The sequence below is a fragment of the Ochotona curzoniae genome, unplaced genomic scaffold (assembly GCF_017591425.1).
Source record: "Ochotona curzoniae isolate NIBS_2020 unplaced genomic scaffold, NIBS_Ocur_1.0 contig_3527, whole genome shotgun sequence".
Taxonomy (NCBI): Eukaryota; Metazoa; Chordata; class Mammalia; order Lagomorpha; family Ochotonidae; genus Ochotona; species Ochotona curzoniae.
This window is the reverse complement of record NW_024465897.1, coordinates 1,507,760-1,521,912: the sequence shown is the minus strand read 5'-3', so window position 1 is coordinate 1,521,912 and position 14,153 is coordinate 1,507,760. Positions and strand designations below refer to the sequence as shown.

Genomic DNA, 14,153 nt, shown 5'->3' with positions numbered 1-14,153 from the left:
AATGGGATTGGGGAAGGGCGCAATGTGGTTTGGGGGTTTAAAATTCCATTCAGGCACAGTCCAGCTCAGTCCAGCTCCTACTGATTGGTGCTGCAGCCTATCCCGGCCCAGCAGGCACCCCGTGTGGCCAGCTGTTAACTGGTTGATTTTGTAGCCTGACCCAGCCCCTCCTGCAATCCATCCTGGTCTTCAGATCTGCCAGTGGATGTTATCAACTGGCCCAGCCTGGCCCACCCCCACCCCCATATCTGATCCACAGGTATGTTGGCCAGTGCTATAGATTGGTCCAGATTGGGCTGCTTCTTGCTTTGGTTCTTGTGCTCACCTGCAGGGACTGCATCCTGACAAAGGAGCTTCCTAAGGTTCTCTATCAGGTCACCTCCTTTTGGCAAATTGTGCACACACCAGTGGGTCCTTGGCCCAGGCTGACTTTGTCCACCTTTTGTTCTGGCAAGAACATTGTCCTTGCACAACTGGCTCATACCAAATCTGGTTCTTACTGTTGGGTGTTGTAGCCCACCATACTTGATCCACACCCAGATACAACCTTTATGTGGTTCAGCGGGAAAATGAGGCCTAGCCCAATCCATTCCACATTTTCCCTGTCTCTCATGAGTACCAGTGGATGCTGGAATCAAACCCAGCCTGGCATGCCCCAGACCCAGTCTCTACCCATGCTGGGGGTGGGGAGACTGCAGTCATGTCCAGCCCTGTGCACTACCCCCATTCAGGCTCTCACATTTACCATTGGGTATCCCAACCCAGCTGTAGCATCCCCTTAGTTCCCCAACTGGGCCTGTTCCCAGCCACAGATCTTGCATGTGCCAATGGAGATTGCTGTTTGCTATTCCACATGGGTGAGCCCACATGCGCACCCTCCACCCCCCCCAGATTCTGCCCTCAGACATAATTCACTCACGTGTTCGTTAATGTTATGGACCAGACTCATATTACCCATTGCCTTTTCTGCCTCTCACCAGTGTTTTCCATGGTCTAGCTCTGCAAGTACAGTGGTTTTGTCTATGGGAGATGTTCAGAAGTTGTTCCTCATCAGGTCCCCGCTTGTCCCCAACTATGCCATCCCCCAGATCAAATGTAAGTCCACACCACCAAGTTCCCAGAGCACACCACCAGGCTGTCTTCCCCTGTGCTGGACCAAAAGGCACCCAGGCTGGGGGAGTGAGGGCCTAACTGGACTTCCTCTCCCTTAAAGAGTCATGCCACCCAGATGTCCACCCCTGTGCCAGTCCAAAAGGCTGAGTGTTGTTTTAGATACTTTATCCACTAAGATTTGATCTTTCTGTATGGTGACAGGTGAGGATCTTGTTTCTTATTTCTGCAGGTTGCTATCCATTTGTCCCAGAAGCATTTGTTGAAAAGATCATCTTTTTCCCCTGGGTTGTTTTTTGTTCTTTTATGGAACATTAGGTGGCTACACATGTATGGGCTCTCTTCTGGTGTTTCTATTCTTCATCATTGATCTTTCTCTTTGTTTCAGGCTGTTTTGATTACTACCACCCTATAATACATCCTAGGTTCTGTAATTGTGATCCCCTCTAACCCCTTGCCAGCTGGATTTTTACTCTTCAAGATAGTCTTAGATAGTGCCACCCTACTTCCCTTAGATGCTTGGACAGTGCCCTTCTCTGCCTTGCTCCAGTTGCATCCTATGGAGCTGTGCAGTTAGGCAGGCCTGCAGTTTTATTGCTGGCACCTCTGCCAACACTTCTCCAGGTGTTAGCTTGCTGTCTGTTCTGCCAGCAGCTTTCCAATGACCAAGGCTACTCAAGTGCACCACCAGGTGGCTCCTGCTGCTGATGTGCACACCCCTGTGGGTTGTCTTCACTCTCCTCTGGCATTTTGCTAGTGTTTTCTGTAGCATCTGGGGTCGGGGATATTAACTGAAGCATAGGGACACACACTCCACACCCGCTTGGGCAAAGTTCCTCTTTGACTTGTCCTGTCTGCAGCTCAGGGAACTGTGAAGTGGAGCAAGTCTATGCACTTCTGCCAAGGCTGCTCTAAATGTTTAACTTGCTTTTGATTCTGTTTATAGTGTCCCAGTTACCAGGGCTACTCAAGCACACCACCCTGTATTTCCTGAGCACCCCTGTGGGTCTCCACCCTCCTGTGTTATTTTGCTCTAGCTAGTCCCATTGTTGGTACTCAGAGACCTTGGCTTTTGCTATGGGTCACACTGAGGTTTGTGCAGCTGCTCCCAATCTGGACACTGCCCCTGAGGGACAGCATCTAGATCCAGCATCTCCCTCTTGGGTGTTTCTGGTGTTTCTAGGAGTTCTTGGGCACAGACCTCTGCGGGTGGGATGGACTCTGTTCTTAATCTGCAAGTCCCTCCCTCAGCTGGTTTACTCCCTAGAAAGTCCTTGCCCAATGGCTCACTTCTCAATGACGTGACCACCCAGATCTGGGGGTAGTGGGGAGATTGATTGGGAGCCTACAATCTTCTACACCAGTGCCACTACTCACTAGTGTTTTGCCTGATGGCCTTTTGCCTCCCATTGTCTCTTTGGGAAGGCTCCCACTGGGATTCTGCCTGTTGCTGTTGCCTTTGCGCTGGCTCAAAATTCACTAGGCTTTTGTCTGTCAGTTAGAGTGCCTTCTTGTAGCTCATCTGCTCTCACCTTCCTCTTGATCTGCTGGCTACATTTTGGAGGTTTTCTGTAGTTTGTCCTTGTCTTGTGCAGCTCATGTTTCCCTCCAGTGGCCTCTAGGGAGTTTGCTCACTTTACCTGGTGATTTTTCTTTTCCATTTCTTTGTCCCACTTAGTTTTATCTCATAGCTTTCTGTGCATTCTTGGCCACACCTGCCTACCCTGATAGGCCATCTTGTCTCAAGCCAGTACAAGCCCCCAAATCTTTAACATGGCCAGTAAAACTGCAAGGATATTTGCATATATTTGTAGAGATGTACACACTGAATACTAAACATCCTTATTTTTAATTTTCACACTCAGATTTCAATATTCATGAAAGATAGATAAACTGATATGTGGGTGGACATCCAGGAATAAATGTAAGTAACATTTAAAGGTGAAAGTTGAACTGAAGAGTGAGCAAAACAGGATTTTAAGAGTTGCTGCTCACTGAGTATTCCTACCTCATTTAAAATGAAAGAAACATGAATTAAAAATATTATTTCGTTGTTGGACTGTGTATTCCTAGCAAATATGCTTCTCTGAGACAGAAAATCATGTAGAATCTGTTGTGTGAGATCTACTCTAGTTTCTATTCTTCCTATGTTAATATGCCTCAAAGAAGCCATGGGTTTCTGAAGGGGAAAATATGAGAGCAGTTCTGCAGTGTGTGGGCAGTAATGAGGTATGCAGTGGCTAGGAGAATTTGAAGGATTAATAAAACAGACTAAAATCTGGTCTACTGTATACTGTCAACATATGCTGGCCTTTCTAAATGATGTGAAGGATAAAGTACTCCTTTCTGAGGATATTGCTATTTCAGTTCTACATGTCTGTTACGGTGACCAGCCACCCCAACTCCATTCAATCATTAGGAACCCTGGTACATGTCTATTACAGTGACCAGCCACCCCAGCTCCATGCAGTCATTAGGAACACTGGCCTTTCCAGTGAGTCTCTGCATGGCCTTAGGGCCTAGGTCTTTACTGGTCTTTCCACATGATGGCAGTCAGGGAGGAGGTTTATAGCCATATGGAGAGGTGAAGGCTGTCAGCTTCCACACTTTCCACTGGCCTAAACTCTGGCATGTGGTCACGCCCCATGGCCATGACAGCTTAGCTAAGGGTTCTTAAGAAGCAAAAAAAGAGAGGTCTAACTTGTCTCTACTTTCTATTATTTGCAGAGTTTATTCATCTGTTTGAAGGCAGAGTGACAGAGTGAAACAGGGAAAGACAGAGTACAGCTATCCAAAAGCTCATTCCTTAAAATCAGGAATGACAACTCTGGGCCAGACCAAAACCAGAGACCTAGAACTCCATCCTGGTCTCCCATTTGGATGACAGGGACCCAAGTACTTCTCCAGCTTCCACAGGTTTCCCAGGTGCAATATCAGAGAGTTGGAGGAGAAGATGAGCAGGTGGAACACCAATTAGCATTTAGACAGAGGATGCTGTGGTAGCTCAGGGTGACTTAATCAACTGTGCCACAATGATGGCCCCTACTTTCGATTTTAATATTTTAGTGTGCATGTCACAAACTAGTTGGTAAGCTGTTAGCTCACATAGGCAGGCATCTTTCGTGTCTATTTCTCTCATCCTTAGGAAGAACTAGAAATGAAGGGAGAGTTACGACAACTTCCATTCCTGGCAACATTCACCCTAGTTCCTTAGTCCTTGAGAAGTACTTTGATTCAGACATCATTTCTACTTCCCCAAGATGTGACATTCACCTAAAGTCCATGCATGTGTTCGAAGCACAGCAGAACGATGCCTTTCTGCCCACACAGGTGGCACTTTCTACTCTCCTTCATGACCATGCCCTGCCCTTTCTGCCCAGTATTCATGGGCCTAAGCTGGGAAAGAACAGATTCATTTGCACAGCATTCCCTCCCCTGTTGTGTTTCCATAAACCCTGAGCCATGGTGAGCAGACTCAGAGTGGGTGCAAATGGTCTTCTAATATCAAGACAGCTATGCACATGACCTAACCTCAAATCCCAGCAGCCTCAGTAAGTCAGAGCTGGTAGCATGAGAGATTGTAGCCGGAGGAAACATAAAAGCTTTTCCATAGGGAAGCCACTGCTTGGGCTACAGATTGTAAGGAAGAAAGCTTTAGTCTTCAACCCCACCCCCTTGACTGCTTCTTCACAGTGCTAGGCGCGGCTCTAAAACCTCCATTTCCAAGGTAGAACAAAAAAAGAACTCAGCTTTTTTTTTTTTTTTTTGCAACAAGTTTATTAAAAGGAAAAGCATGGAGGCTTCAACAATTATCAGGTAATCTGAGGCTAAGAAGACCAAATAAGAAGGCTAGACATAGTTGGTGGTTATCAGCAGCTGCACTTCTCTGAACTGAAGGCCTTGCAGGAAGTTAATACTCGCTGCACAAAGTGCTGTTGTATATTGTGTCCTAGAAAAGAAAGAGATGTTGCTTGGGTTGTGAACTTTCTCTTGCAAATTCAAATATTTACAACCTAGGCTTTTCTTCTCATTATGTGCCTGCATTTGTAAAATAAGCATATAGCACCCAAGACAGTGCCGGGTACAAAATCAGATCATCCACCGACACGTCCTATCATTCTAGGGATTCTGCTGATGTCAGAGAGCTGCTGCAGCTGCCAGATCACTTCTCCAACAAGCACACCTTCAGTGTTTCCTTTCCCAACCTCAATAAATATTCTGGAGTTCTTTGCTGAAAACGTGGGGGTTCAAACTCTATTTAGATAAAAATACACTTAGATGTAAAACAATCCCATCATTTTTATGTGTAGGTGGTGTTCACTTTATGCTGACATTTTTGGCTTATGCGTGACCTTTCTTCTTTCAAGAAAGTGTTGGGATAGTAAACACAATTTTGGAAAACTCACAGAGACTTATTTAAAATTTTTAAAAATGTTTCTTATTATACTTCTGATTTCTGTTTTAAACAATCTCATCACCAATTGCATTCTCTCTGTTTTGGGGGGCATTTTGTAAATTTTATTTATATTTATTACAAGACCATTTGTAGGTCTATAGACTGCCCCCTTCCTGTGGTCTGCTTTCACAACAGGATCTACTCTAGCTATTTCCTGAGTGCCTGAGGAAGAATCGAAGGTTTCCAGATACGCTAGCAAACTTGGTGGCTGAAGGGTGTCTTTTAAAAATTTGGCATTATGTATATAGACTATTACTCAAATAATATTTTCTAGACTCTAAAAGAAGGGCATAATGGGAAGAACCACAATGCTTTTAAATCTGTATGTATAAAATACATGAAACCTGTTCCCCTAGTATAAATATAAATCCCTCTAAAATTCTTATCAATGTTTTTATTACTTGCTTCTTAAACAAGGAGGAACATGTCTGCTGTTCATGCCAAATCAGTGCACTCTGCAAAGCAGGTGATATTTCTCTTTACAGAACGCATGTGTGTGAGAGATAGGGAGAGAGTTTGTCTCCTGGGAACAAGCCATTTCCTGATCTTTTTGGCCTTTGGCTTTCTTCAGTCCACATTCACTAAGGAATCTCAAAGTGAAGTTGGTGATTTATAGGGGACTTTGGGTCACTCAGTTTAAAAATGTCATTAGACTCACTACATACTTGATTATATGACATTGTCTAAGGCCTGCGTGTCCACCTCTTAGTTCTAACGTTAGCACCAAACCCCAAACCTACTTACTCCTAGTCAAGGATTACACTAAACATAAAAGAAGAAACTGAAATTACCATCAACACTTTGACATTGGCCAGAGTTTCATTGGATTGGCTGAGAAAGCATTCCTTCCCTTCCTGCACTGCGTTTAAAACTGATGGATAATAGACAAAATGACCCCAGAATTCCATATATTTTTGCAGAGATACAGCTGGATCAATTGTCATTGTAATCACGTTTTCCAGAAATTGGCAGCCAGAACCTGGAAGTAAGCATGAGAAAACATGGGCTCATTAGCAGAGAGGAAGGCATCCAGGAAGTACCGATAGCATGAACCACACTTTTACCTAGCTGTTAAAAGGCAGATTCTGAAAGGTTACAGCCCATGGAGTCAAGTTTGCAGATCAGAAGAGTAAGCTCAAGTTCTGAGGAGTCCTTTAAGTCCTGTAATATCTGTTCCTTCTACCCTCTCTCACCCACAAAAGCCAAATCCAAGGACACTTATAAAATGAGATACTCTGACAGGGAGGAACATACTCAATGTTGTAAGAACATATTCAATGTTGTGTCAGACTTCATGAGTGTCACCTGTAGAGACCAAGTGGCACTTGCAAGTGTCAGAGAGAAAGTGGATCCAGAATACTAGCTATTGGCTCTACCAATTTCACCTGTAGTCTGCATCACCAGGTAACACCAAACAGAGCCAGCTTTGTATTCATAAAGTAATCTGCTGGGGCAACCACTGTGGAGGAGAAAAGAATTCAGGATTTGACTTATGTGAGCTATTTTCTCTCATGACTGTACAATTCTCTATCTGGGTTGACTGGGAGAAATCCCCTTTTCAACAGTCTGCTGCTTGTTCATTGCTGGAAGGAGGTTCCAGAGGAAGTGAGATCTCCCCTGCCAGGGTTGAACACAATGGGCTAGGGAGCAAAATGGCTTTGTGAGAGGACTCAGATCAACTTTACATATATGCATTATCTGGCCCCTAAGTTATTATTTGTCACGGGGACACACACTAAGGCCTGACTCTTCTCCCCAGAAGTCCTGTTTTGTCTTCCCTGTTTTAAAAATATTTAGTTATTGTTATTGGAAAGGCATATCAAATTTAAGGAGAGACAGAGAGAAAGATCTTCCAGCCACTGATTCACTCCTCAAATGGCCATCATGGCCAGCGCTGAGCTGGTCCAAGGCAGGAGCCAGAAGCCTCCGGTAGGTCTCATATGTGAGTGCCAGAGTCCCAAGGCTTTGAGCCATCCTCTATTGCATTTCCAGGCCATAAGAAGGGAGCTGAATGGGAAGTGGAGAAGCCAGGACACGAAACAGCGCCCATATGGGATCCCAGTGCTTGCAAGGTGAGGATTTAGCCAGTAGACTATCATGCTGGACACCTTTTATTTCATCTCTAAAAATAGCTGAGTATCTTCTGTAAGAAACGCATCTGGACCCAATGCTATAGAACCATTTTTAAACTATTTCCCTTGCCCAGGGAAATCATAGATTCCAATATTCAGTTCAGAGGCTCATCCTGTTTGTTCTGATGGAGGTAAAGCAAGGCATGACAATGGCACTGAGACACTACACACAAACCCCAAGAGGAAAATGTCTCTTGGGGTTACTCATTGTTATTGGTGATCTTTAAGCTACAACACCCAGACTCCTTGCACTGGGACTGATCTGTGTGGGTACTTGGGCACAGGAAGGTTCCCTTGGGTTCAGGCAACAATCCCTCATCCAAAGGGGCTTCCCCTGCACCAGACTCACCTGCAGAGCAGTAAAGTGGCAGGGCGAGGAGCATGAGGACCACCACCAGCTTCATGCTGAGGCCGCTGTTGCCAGCTCTTCTCTCACACGTGATGGGGAATAAGAAATTCGCTTGGAGATGAGCACCCACAACGGCTATTTATTTCCCAGGGAGCAGCCTAACTTCCCCACCCCAGAGAAGGAAGGGAGGAGTCACAGAGTCAATCTGAAATCAGACCAAGAAATGACAGCAAGTGTCAGCTGGAGCCAAGATGCCTGTAAGAAACTAAGGAGGCAGACTTTGGGCACCCTGACAATTTTAAGACTGAGTAAATAAGCCATGTCAGTACCCTTGTGCTTCCAAAACACAAGACAAGTTCCAACACCATAAGCCTGGGTGGTTATCTGTCAAGATTTTTTTCTTGTGGTGATATCTTCCTCCTCCTCCATCTCCATTTTTAAGCTAATCTTGTCCCACTTCTTATTGCCAACCCCTAGTTCCCCTTTATTGAGTAAAGTGTAATACCATATATCTACGGTAGGAGGCAGACCTTCCTCATCTATGGACACACATTGCAATGAGGTACTTTTTATATTATTGCATTTAATTTTTTTTTAATCTCAATTTCTTTTTTTTTATTATTGTTAACATTGTATTATGTGATACAGTTTTATAGGCACTGGGGATTCCCCCCACCCCTCCCATACCCCTCCCCCCATGGTGGATTCCTCCACTTTGTTGCATAACCACAGTTCAAGTTCAGTTGAGATTCCTTCATTGCAAGCATATACCTAGCATAAAGTCCAGCGTCTTATTGTCCTGATAAGTTCAGTGGCCTCTTGGGGAGACCTTCTCTAGTCTGAAGATAGGGCTAACAGAGTAAAGATCCGGTCAGTTAAAAGCCCCAACAAAACCTCAGTATCAATATACAACATTATGGAATTAATTGACATAGTATTGGGTAAACAATATGTTAAAAATAATGCAAGTTCCATTCTTCGAAACATCTGGGTTGAGACAGTATCAATGACAGGTTCAAAAAATAACCAACAACCAAACAAAAATTACAAGTTAAATCAAGGCAAACATGTGGTATCTAACCTTTTGGGATTCGCTCATTTCCCTTAGCATTATAGTTTCCAGTTGGGCCCATTTAGCCACAAAGAACTGCATTTTGTTTTTTTTAATAGCTGAGTAGTATTCCATGGAGTAGATGAACCAAAGCTTTCTTATCCAATCTTCTGTTGATGGGCATTTCGGTTGCTTCCATGTTTTTGCAATTACTGATTGTGCTGCAATGAACATAGGGATGCATGTTGGTTTGTCGTAAAACAGGTTTTTTGGATATATTCCTAGGAGTGCTATTGCTGGGTCATATGGTATGCAGATTTTGAGTTGTTTGAGTGTTCTCCAGACTGATTTCCATAAAGGCTGTACCAATTTGCAGCTCCACCAGCAGTGGAGTAGGGTTCCCTTTTCCCCGCATCCTCGCCAGCAAGCGTCGTTGGTGTTCTTGTTTATGTGGACCAATCTTACTGGTGTTAGGTGGTACCTCATCGATGTTTTAATTTGGATTTCCCTTATTGCCAGGGAGCTGGAACATTTTTTCATATGTTTGTTTGCCATTTGGACTTGTTCCTTTGTGAAATGTTTGCCCATTTCCCGTGCCCATTTCTTGAGTGGCTTGTTTGTTTTGGTTTTTTGGTTGTTTTGAAGTTCTTTGTATATCCTGGAAATTAGCCCCCTATCGCCTATATAGTGTGCAAAGATCTTCTCCCACTCTGTGGGTTGCTTTTTTACTTTGTTGATTGTTTCCCTTGCTGTACAGAAACTTCTTAGTTTGATGAGGTCCCATTTGTTTATTCTGTTCTCAACTGCTATTGCTTTTGGTGTCCTTCTTAGAAAGTCGGTACCTACTCCTAGGTCTTGCAGGGTATTTCCTACATTTTCTTGCAAGAGTTTGAAGGTTTCTGGATGTAGGTTTAGGTCTTTTATCCATGTAGATTGGATCTTAGTGTATGGTGATAGATGTGGGTCTATCTTTTTGTTTCTACAGGCTATCAGCCAGTTGTCCCAACAACATTTACTAAAGAGGCCTTCCCACTTGCTTGAGCTATCATTGGTCTTTTTGTCAAAGATTAATTGGCTGTATCTGTGTGGGTTCCCTTTTGGTGCTTCTATTCTATTCCATTGATCTTCCTTTCTGTCTTTGTGCCAGTACCAGGCTGTTTTGATAACCACTGCTCTATAGTATGTCCAGAGGTCCGGGATTGTGATTCCCCCTGCTAACTTCTTATTCTTCAGGATGGTTCTAGCTATTCGTGGTTTTTTGTGTTTCCAGATGAACTTTTGAATCATTGTATCCAGTTCCGTGAAGAATGTTTTGGGCAATTTGATTGGAATTGTGTTGAAAATGTATATTGCTTGTGGTAGTATAGACATTTTAATGATATTGATTTTGCCTATCCAGGAGCATGGGATGTTATTCCATCTTTTGAGGTCTTGTTCAATTTCCTTTTTAAATAGTTTGTAGTTTTCTTCGAATAGGTCTCCTACGCTTTTGGTTAGATTTATTCCCAAATACTTCATACTTCTCTCTGCTGTTTTGAATGGTATCCTGTTGGTTAGATCTTCTTCCATCTTGGTGTTATTTGCGTACACTATGGCTGTTGATTTTCGTTCATTAATTTTGTACCCTGCCACTCTGCCAAACTCTCGTATAAGTTCTAGTAGTTTCTGTATTGAGTCTCCTGGTTTTTCTATGTATAGGATTATGTCATCTGCATATAGTGAAAGCTTGACTTCTTTGTTTCCTATACGTATGCCTTTGATTTCTTTTTCTTGTCTTATGGCCTCTGCAAGTACCTCCAGGACTATGTTGAATAGCAGTGGTGATAGCGGGCATCCTTGTCTTGTTCCAGATCTCAGTGGAAGGGTTCTAGCTTTTCTCCATTCAGTATGATACTGGCGTTGGGTTTTTCATAAATTGCTTTGATTATGTTGTGGATTTTCCCATCTATGCCTACTTTGGCTAGAGTTTTTAGCATGAAGAGGTGTTGGATTTTGTCGAAAGCTTTTTCTGCATCTATTGAAACTATTATGTGGTTCTTGTTTTGCAGTTTTTGGATGTGGTTTATAACATTTATGGATTTCCGAATGTTGAACCATCCCTGCATTCCAGGGATGAATCCTACTTGATCCGGATGAATGATCTGTCTGATGATTTTTTAAATTCTATTGGCTAGGATTTTGTTGAGAATTTTAGCATCAATGTTCATCAGAGAAATAGGTCTGTAGTTTTCCTTCTCTGACGGTTCTCTGTCCGGTTTTGGGATTAAGGTGATGTTGGTTTCATAGAATGAGTTTGGAAGGGTTGCTGCCTTCTCTATTGTTTTGAAGAGCTTGTAGAGGATTGGGGTTAGTTCTGTTCAGAATGTTTTGTAGAATTCTGTAGTGAAGCCGTCTGGGCCTGGGCTTTTTTTCGTTGGGAGATCCTTGATGACTGTTTCAATCTCTACCTCGGTTATGGGTTTATTTAATTCTTCAGTTGCCTCCGGACTGAGTTTTGGTAAGTGGTGGGAGTCCAAGAACTTTTCTATTTCTTGGTGATCCTCAAGTTTGTGGGAGTACAGTTCTTTGTAGTAATTTCTAATTATTTTCTTAATGATTGCAGTGTCTGTTGTTATGTTGCCTTTGTCATCTTTAATGCTATTGATTCTCACTTTCTCTTGTTTTTTTTTTTTTTTTTTTTTTTTGGTCAATCGGGCCAGTGGAGTGTCTATTTTGTTTATTTTCTCAAAAAACCAACTTTTTGATTTGTTGATTTTATGTACGGTTTTTTTGATTTCTATTTGGTTTATCTCCTCCCTTGTTTTGATGATTTCTTGTTTCCTATTGTGCATGGGACTCTTCTGCTGCTGTTTTTCCAGATCCTGGAGGTGTGAGGTTAGTTCCTGTATTTGGCGTCTTTCTTGGGCCTTGACATGGGCTCCGATTGCGATGAATCTACCTCGTAGCACTGCTTTGGCGGTGTCCCACAAGTTTTGGAATGTTGTATCAGAGTTTTCATTGGTTTCCATAAATTTTTTGATCTCATCTTTAATTTCTTCTCTGACCCACTGTTCGTTTAATAGCATATTGTTCAATTTCCAAGAGTGCCTATATTTCCTGGGGAGTTTTGAGTTGTTGATTTCCAGTTTCATCCCATGGTGGTCTGAGAGGGTACATGGTATGATACTAATGTTTTGGAAGTTGTTTAGATTCGCTTTATGTCCTATCATGTGGTCGATTCTGGAGAAGGTGCCATGCACCGCTGAGAAGAATGTATAGTCTGTGGCCTTAGGATAAAAAGTTCTATATATGTCTACTAAGTCCAGTTGTTCTATTGTTTGTGTGAGCTCTGTTGTTTCTTTGTTGAGTTTTTGTTTCGTAGACCGGTCCATTGAAGTTAGAGGCGTGTTGAGATCGCCTACAAGAATTGTGCGGGTATCTATGTCTTCCCTTAAGTCTGTAAGTAATTGCTTTACGTAACTAGGTGCATTAAGATTTGGTGCATAAACATTAATGATGGTGATTGCTTCTTGATGGATCATTCCTTTCACCAGTATAAAATGGCCTTCCCTGTCTCTTTTGATGTTAGTTAGATTGAAATCTATCTCGTCTGAAATTAGGATAGCTACCCCAGCTTTTTTTTCTCGTCTATTGGCGTGAAATATCTTTTTCCATCCCTTCACTTTCAGTTTCTTTGCATCCTTTCTGGTTAGATGTGTTTCTTGTAGGCAACAGATGGTTGGGTCTTGTTTGATGATCCATTCTATTAATCTCTGTCTTTTGATTGGTGAATTTAGACCATTTGTGTTGAGAGTTAAAATTGAGAGGTTGCAATTTTGCCCTGCCATGCGATTGTGTTTTGTGTGTGTTGTTGTCTGTGTAATTGCCTTGTTTGTGCGGGCTTTAGTTTGGAGACCTTCTTATTTGCCAACTTTGTTTGTGGTTTGCCTCCTTTTTTTCCGGGACTAGCGCATTTCTAAGGAGACTTTGCAGAGCTGGTTTTGTGTAAACATATTCTTCTAGTTTTTCTTTGCTATTGAAGTATCTGATTTCGTTCTCATATACAAATGAGATCTTTGCTGGGTAGATTATTTTTGGTTGACAGTTGTTTTGTTTCAGGACTTGGAAGATCTTTGTCCATTCTCTCCTTGCTTGTAGGGTCTCTTCGGAGAAGTCAGCTGTGATTCTGATGGGTTTTCCCCTGTATGTGATCTTTTCTCTACTTCGTACTTGTCTCAGGATTCCTTCTTTGTCTTCATTGGAGTAGAACTTGAGCACCGTGTGTCTGGGTGAAGATCTCTTTGGATCATGTCTGTTGGGAGTTCTCTGTCCATCCTGTATGCGGGGTGGATTCATGTTCCAAGTGTTTTGGAAGTTTTCCTGTATAATTTCATCAAGCACTGCTTGCATTCCTGATTCTTTTTCTACTCCCTCGGGGAGGCCGATGATCCGAATATTCAATTTTCTAAGGTAATCCTTCATTTCTTGCATCATTTTATTAGTTTCGCTGAGGCTTGTCTCCAGCTGTTTAATTCGCTGGGCACCTTCATTTTGTGTGTCTTCTGTTTCAGAGATCCTTTCCTCTGCCGCATTTATTCTGTTGATCAGGCTTTCAATTTTACGATCCTGGGCATCCAGTTTGGTTTTGATTTGTTGTATTTCAGCGATTATGCGGTTCTGGAAGTCTTCCCGCTTCGTGTCCACGTCTCTGATAAATTTTAGCACTATTTTTTTAAATTCCTTGTCTGGTAACTCTTCCATGTCTTCATCTCGCATCTCCGATATTGATAATGGCTTTTGGCCCTTGTTCGGTGGGGTGCTGGCTCTTTCATCTGGAGCACAACTTTTTCTGGTGGTTTTTCCCATTGCGTTGGTGTATTTTGGTGAGGCCAATGGACCCGTGTGTTGAGGGGTCATCAGGTGCTTTCCTGTAGAGATTGGAGCCTGCAGGTGTGGTGTTGCAGGGTGTGGTAATTTTCAAGGCACCGTTGGTGCGTTCTCAGGGCCTGGGACTGTAGGGCACCACCTTGGGGGCCCAGTGGATTCCAGGCACACTCTGGGCACCTCTTCTACAGG

General features: G+C 43.0%; 1 long non-coding RNA gene across 1 annotated transcript; it reads right to left on the bottom strand.

Moving 5' to 3' along the window:
* Nucleotides 1-4,890: 4,890 nt before the first annotated feature.
* LOC121157648 lies at nt 4,891-8,162 on the bottom strand. The gene is made up of 3 exons (XR_005884083.1): nt 8,048-8,162; nt 6,493-6,545; nt 4,891-5,059 (listed from the first exon to the last, which is right to left on the bottom strand). It is a non-coding gene; the product is annotated as an uncharacterized LOC121157648 (long non-coding RNA).
* Nucleotides 8,163-14,153: the final 5,991 nt, after the last annotated feature.